The sequence below is a fragment of the Rhamphochromis sp. 'chilingali' genome (assembly GCF_963969265.1).
Source record: "Rhamphochromis sp. 'chilingali' genome assembly, chromosome: 7".
Classification (NCBI taxonomy): Eukaryota; Metazoa; Chordata; class Actinopteri; order Cichliformes; family Cichlidae; genus Rhamphochromis; species Rhamphochromis sp. 'chilingali'.
Window position 1 is genome coordinate 21,977,239 of NC_137934.1, and position 13,242 is coordinate 21,990,480.

Below are 13,242 nucleotides of genomic sequence, written 5' to 3' on the forward strand. Positions count from 1 at the left end.
ACTGTATTTATTCTTATTGTATTCTAATTTTTGCCTCATAACTTTTGCACTGTCCACTTCCTGCTGTGACAAAACAAATTTCCCACGTGTGGGACTAATAATAAAGGTTATCTTATACCTGCTTCATGCCCTGGAGGACGGGGCTGTGGCCCCCCCACACCCTCTAGCAGATCATTACATGAAGGAACCTTTAAAAAAAAAAACAAGCGCGTCCATGCTCACAGGTGTACACACGGGTGATCACACCCACAAACTACACCCTTTTTGGCTCCTACCTCAAAGCACACTGTGTTCTGTTGATCTTATGTGCTGCACAATAATGTTTAACATTTAGTATTTACTGTCATATTCCCATATATCATTGTGATGTTGTTTATTCTATTACTCTTGTTCTCTTCTGCTTGTTTTCTTTTTTCTTTCTCAACAGGTGATCCAGGTCATTGATATATGCATTTTTTTTCTCTTTCTTTTTTTTTTTCTGCTCATTCTGTTGGTTTCTGTTTTTTGCCCTTCTCCCCCGTCCCTCTTCTCAGCTGTTTCTCTTTCCCTCTTTCTTTCTTCCCTTCTTTCCCCCAGTCAAGTCTGTCCCGTATTCAGTAAGTGAAAATAAAATAAACAATAAAAGGTGAATCAAATGGACCATTACGGCAAGGCTGGGATGGTCAATTTGGTAAAGTAAATCCGTTGGGTATCTTTCTTTGCCTTTAGACAACAATTCTGATGGCAAAAGAGCCAAACGGGACAGGCAAAAAAAAAAGAAAAAAAGAAAAAAAAAAGCATAGAAAACCCAGGGTTAACCCTAAAGTTGCTTGGAAAAGCCAAAATCCTGCTTTACAGCTCTGGTACAGCTCTGAGGTGTTGCTGAATTTTCTCAATGATCCAAATGTTTCCTTCACACACCTGCAGGGGAAAAAAAAGGCAAACTTAACCAAGCTCTTAAACAGCAGACATCTTTTCAACACTTTTATTCTGTGTGTGTGTGAATTTTACACTCTGACCTTGAAGAAAAATTCAAAGCAACAGCTACAGCGGCCTGTCTCTACAAGCTCAAAAAATTAAATGATCTTCTTTCAATAAATCTTTAATTTAGGGACTATAGGTAAATTATTCACTGTCATACAGGCCGTTTCAATTATCACGGGGAAAACGTGAAATGTGTTTTTATAACCTAGTCCTGCTTTAAACTTCTCCACAGCGTTATTCCCGACCTGTCTGGTGTTTTCTTAAGCTTCATGATGTTTCTTTACAAACCTCTGAGGCCTTTAAAGAGATTATACTGAGATTATAGTACACAGAGTACACACAGGTGGTTGCAGTGAATTTTGTTTTTGTGATATCAGTAACGGGATTGAATACAAGTGCACACTTTTCTGATTTTTAGCTGTAAAAAAGAATTTGAATTTAGCTGTCAACTCTCTTAAGTGGTCAATTCAGTGACTGCCCTGGTCCTGAAGCTTTTGTACCTGCTTAGCTGTTGTACCTGCAAAACAACCCCAAATCTTTATCCATCCACCAGTGTGCTGAAGTTGGCATGGTGTGTTTGTTTTTTTCTTAAAAAAAAAACCGCTAGGACCTGTGCACAACGCACACAGGGCTTTGTTCCAGAGGTCTTGTGTTTTCTAACGACTGCATTTTTGGAAACATAACCTGTTTTAACATGTTCTTTATAGGGAGATGACCTTTTCTACGGCAACAGTTTTGAACAAGCCATACTAATCCAGTGTTTTCTGAAAAAAAAAGCTGCACCCTTTTTGGAAACAAAGGTGAGAAAGTAGTCTGGCTGTATCCACTGGATGGGGTTTAATAGATTTTTGTCTAGTTGTTCTAACTTGTCTGATGTATTTTCCTGGAAGGCTTAAATCCCTGCCATTTCTAGGAATTCTTTACAAATTTGCACTTAGTTTAAACAGCCTGAGGGAAAGGCTTTGTACAAAATTTGACTATGCACCAAATGTTTCATTTCACAGAAAGTAGGAAGCAGATGAAGTTGTGGTTTTGTTGGCTTAGACAAATGTTTATCATCGTAACTGCCGTGCAGTGACAGCTGTGGTTGGATGAACAAAAAGAGAAGTGAAGAAAGAACTTCTTTTTCCTCACACATCACTTCTTTATGGTTTCAACGTAACTTTATTCTTTCATGAGTTATTTACAAGTTTCTCTTTGTTCACAGCCATTAACATGTCGAAGAGGTTAACACGTGAGGAGCAGATCGAAATTGTGTCGATATCTGGTGAACGCAGTAACCGGGTCATCGCAGCAGATTTCAATGCAAGACACCCTATGAGACCACCCATCTCCCATGCTACAGTCAGCAAACTGCTTGCTAAGTTTTGTGAAACTGGTTCAGTGTTGGATTTGCCAAAATGTGGACGCAAGAAAACTGTCACTAATGAAGAAACATCGGCGGCTGTCCTAGCTTCATTCAGCAAGAGCCCACAGCGTAGCACTCGCCACATGTCACTGGAGAGTGGCATTAGTCGAACATCCCTTGTTCGACTATTGATATTAGCGGATACGGATATTAGCTACTCACAAATGGCACCCTTACAAACTCCAGCTACTGCAGCATCTCAACGAGGATGACCCAGATCGCCGCACAAAATTTGCAGAATGGGCAAAACAAAAACTGGAACAGGACCCTCAGTTCACAAAGAAGATTTTGTTCAGTGATGAGGCAAACTTTTATGTGAATGGTGAAGTTAGCAAACAAAACCACTGCTATTGGTCTGACAGTAACCCACATTGGATGGATCCCTCCAAGACTGTTGGAACAACAAAAGTGATGGTTTGGTGTGGTTTATGGGGTACAACGATAGCGGGTCCATTCTTCATCAATGGAAACCTCAAGGCCACTGGATATTTGAAATTACTACATGATGATGTGTTTCCCACTTTATGCACTGAAGCTGGCACGTTCCCCGAGTTTTTCCAGCAAGATAGTGCACCACCACATTATGGGTGCCAGGTCCGAGCATTCCTAGATGAACAGTTTCCTGGAAAGTGGTCAGTTGAATGGCCCCCAAGGTCTCCTGATCTGACCCCCTTAGACTTTTATCTTTGGGGTCATCTGAAAGAAAGTGTCTATGGTGTGAAGATACGAGATGTGCAGCACCTGAAACTACGGATACTGGATGCCTGTGCTGGCATTTCTCCTGCAGTGTTGCTATCAGTGTGTGAAGAGTGGGAGAAGAGGGTTGCATTGACAATCCAACACAATGGGCAGCACATTGAACACATTTTATAAGTGGTCAGAAACTTGTAAATAACTCATGAAAGAATAAAGTTACGTTGAAACCAAGCACACCATTGTTTTTCTTGTGACATTACCAATAAGTTTGATGTGTCACATGGCCCTCTTCCTATTGAAAAAACAAAAGTTGTATCCAAGATGGCCGACTTCTAAATAGCCACCATGGTCACCACCCATCTTGAGGAGTTTGCCCCCTCACATATACTAATGTGCCACAAACAGGACTTTAATATCACCAACCATTGCCATTTTATTACGGTGTATCCATATAAATGGCCCACCCTGTATAGATAATTCTGTACATTACTAAAGCTTGTTCGATTTAATAAATATCAGTCACAGAGTATTAGTTCTGCAAATGTTCACAGAGCAAAATCTGGCTACTAAAACAAAAATGATGTGCCAGTGTGTAAACTAATCAGATGTTGCCAAACTCTGCAGGAGTCATGGTTTCTTTCTTTTTCCAATGCCAGAGCAAGCCCTGATAAAATATAAATTTCTTTCTACTGTCGTTTTTAGTTCTTCTTCTTTCTTTGTGTTTTAGAATAAGTCATCCCTTTCCTGTCGCTTCTCCTTTCCTCGCCATTTTGTCTGTGTTAATCATTGTGCCTCTTTCAGTTTATTTACTTACTCCGTTTATTAGTTACTCAGTTTGCTTTCTGCATTTTGACTAAGACAAATATAAATACATGTATGTAACCACCATTATTATGAGTAGACTGACTATTATCTGAAATGATATCTCAGACTTTCGTGTAGTACATTTTGTGTACAGCAGGGGTGTCCAACTCCAGGCCTCGAGTGCTGGTTCCCTGCAGGTTTTAGATGTGTCCTTGATCCAACACAGCCAATTTAAATGGCTACATTTGATTTGATATACCTTTATTAGTCCCACAAGGGGAAATTTCATAAGGCTGCCGACCTATTGCACGCAATGGCGGCGCCATCTTACCCTCCGACCATACATACTTTACACAAAAACATCACATGGGGACGACAGGTCAGAGAGATATAACAATGGAAAATGCACCACATGATGAAAGATAAGGAGAAAAAAAATAACTCCCCCCAGACTGAGCTCCAACAGGGAGATCAGTTTGAGAACAGCAAAAAACACCTCTGCACATAGCACATGAAAAAACTCTTAATACACCAAAGAAACACATGACAAGCAACAGGGGTGGGTAAAGGGTGAGAGACAGCCTGTGCGCAGGTCTCCTTGATCCACCGTCAGCATCGGAAGGGAATAAGCGTCGAAGGCGTTTGGAGGGGGGATGAGTGTATGTCTGCATGTGTATATATGTCTGTGTGCGTGTGTGTGTATGTGTCGAGAGTTCAGCTGAGACAGTGTCCTTTGCCCTGCCAGGCTAAGTAAACAGTCTTCCAGCCAACCCAGGTGGCCTTGCATAGAATGGGAAGAACAGTCTAAACACAGTCCATTATCAGGGTGTTGTTGTTCTGCTCCAGCCTAGAGGCTGGCGCCAAAGGGGTATCCGCATGAAGTGATGGTGTTTTTTTTACTTTAGTGCGAACAACTCATATGAATTTCAAAGCTGTTCTGACACTGGTCTCTCAAAATCTCCCGTTGGAGAGCTGCGAGCTTCGCCTGATGTTATCAAACTTGCACTCTGTGATGTTGTCATTCTTGTGCTCAAAGAGCCGATTCTGAGAACTCACGACCACAGTGAGCTCCCCAAGATGTCATCCAATTTGCGCTCAGAGATGTTATTCTGAGTATTCACGGCAGCCGTAGCCTTTCCAAGATTTTATCCGTGCTGCACTCAATGAGCCCATTTTGAGAAACTCACGCCTCTTCACCTCGTTCCAATCCCAGCGGGCAGCCTTGTGGGGTTTCGAACAGCCGGTTCCGCTTTCTTAATTCTTCGATAAGTCAGGGCCAAGCCAGCTCCGATTAGCCAGAACCCTGTTACCATGTGTTAGGTTTTGTATTGTTGATTGTCATTTATGCTTAGAAATATTTAACCATATATGCTTAGAGGTGTATAATCAATTGTGTAGTGATAGGATGTGTGATCTTTAGCAGGCTACAAAGGCTTGGTGTGCATTCGCACACCTACATCCTGGGAGCATGGGAAGAGGTCGTACCTTGTTTTATTGTTTTATGGCAGGATAGACGTGGCTATATCTGTTTTAGGTTAAGTGCCTTTTATTTAGATGAACTGTTGGACCTCCAGACCAGCAAATTTGGGAAGTCATTTATGGGGTCACCCTCTGATCCCCCCCCCCACACACACACAGGCAAGGTACTCTTTGTTTGTATGTAGACATCGTATGTTAATGAACCTATGCATATTCATGTAACCTCAATAAAAGAGTAGTGTTACGGGGGAGCGGACGAGAGCAACTGGGGTCAAGCGAAGGAACGGCGTTTGTCAGGTTCTCTCCCGTGCACGAGAAACATGAAGAACTTTGCCTACTTCGTGTCTTGCTTGCTGTGTAATTATATTGTCTTCAATGTTCCAGCGAATAGGTTCAAGCTACAAACCTTTCACCATGGTTCCGAATAGGTAGATATCTTCAGCACTCAGGCTCACCCAAGCCCAAACTTCTCGTTGAGAAGGGGTTTCAATTGCATTCAGAGACCAGGTGATCAAATCCATAATTCTCTTTTAGGTTTTAGAGAACAGACTGTGAGAGAGTGTTCCAGGGAAAAGTAATACAAAAAACATGAGACCTCCTCCTCAACAAGTCTCACAGTTCTCCAGACGCCTGGTAATAAACTAATAAACTAATCATTAGAAACCTAGTTTCATAGAAAGTAGGAAACTAGGTTCCTAGTTTCCGGGCCATCATCTGGATTGTTCTTAAAACAGCACTGCCTGCCAATCTCTGCCAGTTCATCTTGCTACTCATGGTGGTAACTCAGCCTTCCTTGTGTTCGATATTCATGCTCCCCTTTTTTTGGGTTAACATGTTTTGCATCTCCAGTTCTCTCCAAATCCATCTCCTGCCGTGCTTGTCAGCAGCGCTGGTTCTGTTTCCACCCTAGTTCTCTTGTCTTCTTGCAAATTAAGGATTTCACACTCTGCTCTTTGGCCGACCTGCCCTCTGCTTCAACGGTGGATCTCTCCCCCCTCTGGACCCCCTGGAACCTGGATTGATCTCACTCACATAATCCACCATCCCCTGAACACTCTCACGGCTACCCCTCCTATGCCGACCGGTCTGCATCGACAAATAAGCACATGCCTTCCACAAGTACTACTTACCTCAGCCCTTTCTCTCATTTCCCTGTCCAGTGATACTTCTCTCCTCTGTTGCAGAAGTTCCTGCCTGTGGTATCCTTGTGTTCTGCGTGCCCGAACATTTCTCCATTCCCTGGTTTCCAACAGCCCCCGTTCATAGTTTCAGTTAATATCCATGCTCTTGTTTAAGATGATTATTTATGTGACTAAATCATGTAAATAGTTCATGCAATGGAGTCTGCTCTTGGGTCCAAACTTCACTCACGGTTCCAGTTTGTATCAGATGTGAAGAATTGTGGCAGTAATTAAGAAAATAAATTCAGTCATTAGACAACAAATACACTTGGTAATTTACATGAAAAAAGCTTAGAAATGTTCAGCTTTTCTACAATGTAGAAGTCATTTTACAGGAAGCTGGCTTCTCAGCATACTGCATATCTATGATATGTCATGTATTTTCATTCCCTGGGAAATGACATCAGTTTCCACATAAACACAATGAGAGTGGCAGCAGCTTTTCTATTTATGGTACCATAAACATGAAAAATAGCATAGCTTGTCTCTGTCACTCTTGCTATTGTCTCTACGACATTTCAGGGTCAGATCTAGATGACTAGGACTACTGTTATCCAGGCAACCAAACACGTTTAAGAACACTTATCTCTGTGAAAAGATGCTCTAAATACGTAAATGGCCTGTATTTGTATAGCGCTTTTACTTAGTCCCTATGGACCCCAAAGACCTTTACACTACATTGAGTCATCCACCCATTGGTGATGGCAAGCTACATTGTAGCCACAGCTGCCCTGCCAGACACTGGCACCACCGGGCCCTCTGACCACCACCAGTAGGCAACAGGTGAAGCGTCCAAGGCCCAAGGACACAACGACCGAGACTGCCGGAGCTGGGGCTCAAACCGGCAACCTTCCGATTACAAGACAAACTGCCAACTCTTGAGCCACGATCGCCCCGTTACATGGTGTGCAGGACATTGCTCCATGCCTTTAATTAAATGTTGCATAAAAAAAATCAGATTTTTATTGTTTATTGTTATTATATCTGTGAAGGTTCTCAGTCATCCAGGTCATCGTAGTCAAAGGAGCTTGCAAAGAAAAGCGTCTGGACTTCTTTAAGTTACTTGAAGACGTTTCACCTCTCATCCGAGAAGCTTCTTCAGTTCTAAGGTCAAATGGTGGAGAGTCCCAGATATAAACCTAGTGGGAGTTTCCCCCCACAGAGGGACAAAAGGACCCCCTGATGATCCTCCAATCGCCAGAGCCAAGGTGTGAAACTGGGTGTGGGTTCCAATCAGCCAGAGTTTCGGGTGAGCTCATTGTGAAACCTGGCCCCACCTTATCATGCGAATTCCTGAGATCAGATGGCCCAGGATGTGAGTGGACATAGATGGCTTCTTTCACTCCTCTTTCAAACCATCTGTCCTCTCTGTCCAAAATGTGAACATTGGCATCCTCGAAAGAGTGTCCTTTATCCTTAAGATGCAGATGGACTGCTGAGTCTTGTCCTGTGGAGGTGGCTCTTCTGTGTTGTGCCATGCGCTTGTGAAGTGGCTGTTTGGTCTCTCCAATGTAGAGGTCTGAGCATTCCTCGCTGCACTGTACAGCATACACCACATTGTTAAGTCTGTGTTTTGGCGTTTTGTCTTTCGGGTGAACCAGTTTTTGTCTGAGCGTGTTGCTGGGTCTGAAATACACTGGGATGTCATGCTTGGAGAAAACTCTCCTGAGTTATTCTGATACACCGGCTACATAGGGGATGACAATGTTGTTGCATCTGTCTTTCTTATCCTCCCTCGCTGGTGTCTGATCTTCTTTTCTGTGCCTCTTTGCTGACTTTAAGAACGCCCTATAGATGCCCTCCAGATCAAGATCAGCCAGACCCTGCAGGAACTGGAAACCCTTCTACCCTCTCCAATCTTAGAAGAGGTTTACAAGTTTGTGGACAAGGCTCAGCGGGCCCAACACTCTAAAGGAAAAGAAAGACAACGCAGGAAATTTCACACCTTGCTTTCAAAAACACACACTCCTCATCCTGAACCTACACAACCCAGAGAAGAAAACACACCTGAAGACAGTCAGGAGAAATGGTTTAAGAACTTTTCAGACAGGATTCTCACTGAACCTGAAAAGAGAGTATTAGCCAAAGGACTCAATTTTGCCATTTCTCCACAACAGTTGCCCATAGTGGACCTCATCACAGCCACAGAATCTGCCATACGGATTAATAAATTATCACAGACAGAAGCAGAGCAAATCAGGATGAAAGTCTCAGCCACGCTCTCCGAAACCAAACAAAAGACAAGGAGCACGAGAACAAAACTGAGTCCACAAATCCACAAAAAGAGTTCAAAACAGGGAGGCAAAGTCCAAAGAGGCCAGAAGGTCGACTCGCGAGGTGACAGCACAAAAGTCCAGTTTGGCTGTTCCGGGGGCCGGCCGTGTGGAAGACGGCGGCAGCAGAGTGGGTCCGGAGGCCGGCCGCGTGGAAGACGGCGGCGGCAGCAGAGCGGGTCCGGAGGCCGGCCGCGTGGAAGACGGACCAGGAGAAGCCGAGGCCGACGCTGGACCGGGCGACGTTGAAGGCAATGCAGAGGCCGGACTGGGCGTGGGTGCAGCTGATGCAGAGGCCGGACCGGGCGTGGGTGCAGCTGATGCAGAGGCCGGACCAGGCGACGGCTGAACGGGCCCCTCGGACCCTCCAGCGGAGACAAGGAGGTGCTGGCTGGGCTGACCTGAGCCACCAGCGGAGACGAGGCACGGCTGGAGAGGTTCCCCTGAACCCCCAGCGGAGACGAGGAGCGGCTGGAGAGGTTCCCCTGAACCCCCAGCGGAGACGAGGAGGTGCTGGAGAGGTTCTCCTGAACCCCCAGCGGAAACGAGGAGCGGCTGGAGGGGTCCTCCCAAACCCCCAGCGGAGACGAGGAGTGGCTGGAGGGGTCCTCCTGAACCCCCAGCGGAGACAGATGCAGAGCCAGCAGGTGCGGGGACCTCTGGCTCAGCAGACGCTAACTGTAGCTGCACAGGGCACGCAGTCAGCTTGGGATGCAACGGCTGGGGCTGTGCAGGGCAAACAGTCTGTCCAAAGTCCGTCAGTACCACGCAGTCCTCAGCTGGCAGAGAAAGCCCACAAAGGCTCCCAGCTGAGGTTGACAGTGTCTGAGCGGGTTGCTGAGCTATGAACTGAGCTGGTGACAGAGGTAATGACAGAGCTAATAATGACTGAGCCGTTAACTGAACAGGCAATGGAGTAAGACACTGAGGTGGTAACAGAGCGGATGACTGAGCAGGTAATGGAGCTGATAACTGTGCTAGAGACTGAGCTGGTGACAAAACGGGAAACTGTGCTAATAACTGAGCTAATGACTGCGCTATGGACAGAAGTGCAAGTTGTAGTTGTGGTTGTAGTGATGGTGGAACAGCAGGTAGTTGAACTTGTGATTGAGCAGGTGACTGACTCTTGGCTGCTCTCCTCCGGGGAACAGGAACGGGTGCTAGGCCTGGCCGAACACCAGCCATCCCCACCCGAGGAACAGATACAGGTGCAGGGACGAGCTGGGCTCTGGCTGCCTTTACCCTGGGGGCCGGTGTAGGTGAAGGAACTAGCTGGACCTTTGTCGCTCCCACCCGAGGAACTGAGACGGGTGCAGGAGTCGGCAGGGTCACGGCTGACCTCACCCGGTGAACCGGAACAGGCGACGGCTGGGTGTCCATCAACCCCACCCGAGGAGCAGGTACGGGTGCCGGGATGAACGGAGCCTCTGCCAGGCTGGGGACAGAAGCAGGGATCAGCTGGACCTCAGCCACCCTCTCCCGAGGAACTGATGCGGGAGCAGGGGAAAGCTGGGCCTGCACTGCCCTGGTTACAGGAACTGGAGTTGGAGAGCTGAGCTCAGGAGCAGTAACAGACACTGGGAAAACCAAGTTAGTGGAGCCAAACACCGTGTCAGCAAACAGAGACTTATGGCAGGCCACTCTTAGCAACTCTGCTGTTCTTAAGCTGTCCGTGTTAGAAGTAGCAGTCTTTAAAACAGTCATTGTACAGAAAGATCCAGGCTTAGCAGAGTTAGAGTCTGTAATTCTTGGCTCAGAAGGAGCCGTTATAGACATAGAAGCATTCTCATAGACTGTTTCTAAATATACAGGTTGGAGAGCAGCATAGTCCAGGAGTGAAGAAACACCATCCACAGTCTTATACACAGTAGGTACAGGAGTTGGGGAGTTAACACAGGTGGTGTCTGAGGCAACTGGGTGCGAAACTAACTCAGGAATAGTCAACCTGAGCTCCCCTAGCAGTTTACACATGACGGACGGTAACTTGTTGCACTTAACCTTAACAGCTGTGATTGAATGCACAGTCTTAGTGTTTTCAAAACCTGAGTTAACAGACTTCGCATCAGCTAGTGTTAACACGAGAGGAGCAACATTCTTTATCCCTGGAGAAACAGAGTCAGAGCTAACAGACAAGGCAGGAAAAGCTGAATGTGACAGAGGGTCAAAAGCAACCTGAAGAACAGAACGCGCAACCTTTGAAGGTTGGGAGACACACAGGTCAGTCTCCAGGTGGTCCCCTCCGGTTTCCGCAGGAGCAGGAACCTCAGGACTGTTTGTTTTAATATTTAGTTCACAAGTATGCAACTCAAAAGTAGTCTTTTGCTTTTCTAAAGTGAGAGTGTCAGTCTGTGTGTTAATTACTGCTGACCTGGGAGGAACAAAGGAAAAACAGTCATTCTCAAACATGGGCGTGAGGGTAGGTAATGCAGACTCTGGATTAACTGACCCAGAATTACCAGACACAGAGTTAACGGGCTCTGGGATGATGCGCACAGAGTTTACAGTGCCAGAATCTTTTAATTCAGCCTGAACAGCAGTCTCTAGGGGGGCAATGAACTCAGTCTCATGCTTAATAGGTGCAGAGGTGAACTTAGAAACGTTATGAGGCCTGGAAACACAGTCATTTTCAAACTTACTATTTGTCTCTGATGTGTTACAGACGTGGAAAACAGCGGACTCAGGAACAGAATATTGTCCGAGTCGGTCCGACTTGGAAGTGGCATGGAAGAAACAGTCAGATTCACTCACCACCGGAGTTTGCTCAGTAACTTTAGAGTGGCGACGGCGTGAGCGTCGTTTTTTCCTGGGAACTGTGCCGTGAGTTCCTGAGGCTGTAGACGCGGGTACCCCAAAGACGTCGGCTGACCTAGCCGATGACGGGCTGCGCCGAAGAGACAGGGAGCTTGTGCAGCTCCGAGCGTGGAAGTCCCAGGAAGAGCGCAAAGGACTGCAGCGGAGAAAGGCTGCTTGTCGGAGGCACGAAATCTCTCCTTGGCCGCCGAGTAACCCTCTTCTTTGCGCGGGACGTGGGCGGCGACTGGGGAGGTGAACCGGAAGTTGAAAAGGCCGGAGGAGTTGTGGCAGGCGATAGGCTGAATCCTCCAACTCTTATCACCGTGGGACGATGTGGGGAAAAGGCAGCAGCGTTTGCACTTTGGAGGCTGCGCGGCCCACCTAGAGCCAATCGAGTCCCATAAAAGGCAGACTCGCGCTCCCGGGCATGCCGAGCCTCCTGCCTTCTCCTCTCGTTAGGGAAGGCGGGGTCTGCACGCTGCCGGTTCCGTAGGGAGTTTGCTGGGTCCATTACTGTCATGAACCGGCTGTGTGAAGGCAGATGAGGACCCAAATGCAAAACTCACGGAGGCAGGAACTGAACTCAAAATCACTGCTTTATTGCAGGTTTCACAAAGGAACAGAACTAAACTGGGAATACTAACAGAAGACCGTGGGAACACAGAAAGACACACAGGTTCGGGGAGAAGACATTGACGACGCGACACTCACCTGATGGAGACATGCACATAAATATGCAGAGGGTTAACGAGGGAAGTGGGAGCACACGGGGAACACAGCTGACACAGATAATCATAACGAGACAGGGCAGGAGTGAACACAACATGACGCATACTGACGAGAGACTGTCAAATTAAAACAGGAAGTACACAGAGGTTCAGACAGGAGGAGAGAGAGCACGGGGAGAACACAGACATAACAGGCTGGGGAAAACATGGAATAAAACACAAGGAGAGACGAGGGCTCACAGATACACAGGGGTACACAGGAGGTAACCAAATAAGGAACTCCGGACCCACTCTGCTGCCGCCGTCTTCCACACGGCCGGCCCCCGGAACAGCCAAACTGGACTTTTGTGCTGTCACCTCGCGAGTCGACCTTCTGGCCTCTTTGGACTTTGCCTCCCTGTTTTGAACTCTTTTTGAGGATTTGTGGACTCAGTGTTGTTCTCGTGCTCCTTGTCTTTTGTTTGGTTTCGGAGAGCGTGGCTGAGACTTTCATCCTGATTTGCTCTGCTTCTGTCTGTGATAATTTATTAATCCGTATGGCAGATTCTGTGGCTGTGATGAGGTCCACTATGGGCAACTGTTGTGGAGAAATGGCAAAATTGAGTCCTTTGGCTAATACTCTCTTTTCAGGTTCAGTGAGAATCCTGTCTGAAAAGTTCTTAAACCATTTCTCCTGACTGTCTTCAGGTGTGTTTTCTTCTCTGGGTTGTGTAGGTTCAGGATGAGGAGTGTGTGTTTTTGAAAGCAAGGTGTGAAATTTCCTGCGTTGTCTTTCTTTTCCTTTAGAGTGTTGGGCCCGCTGAGCCTTGTCCACAAACTTGTAAACCTCTTCTAAGATTGGAGAGGGTAGAAGGGTTTCCAGTTCCTGCAGGGTCTGGCTGATCTTGATCTGGAGGGCATCTATAGGGCGTTCTTAA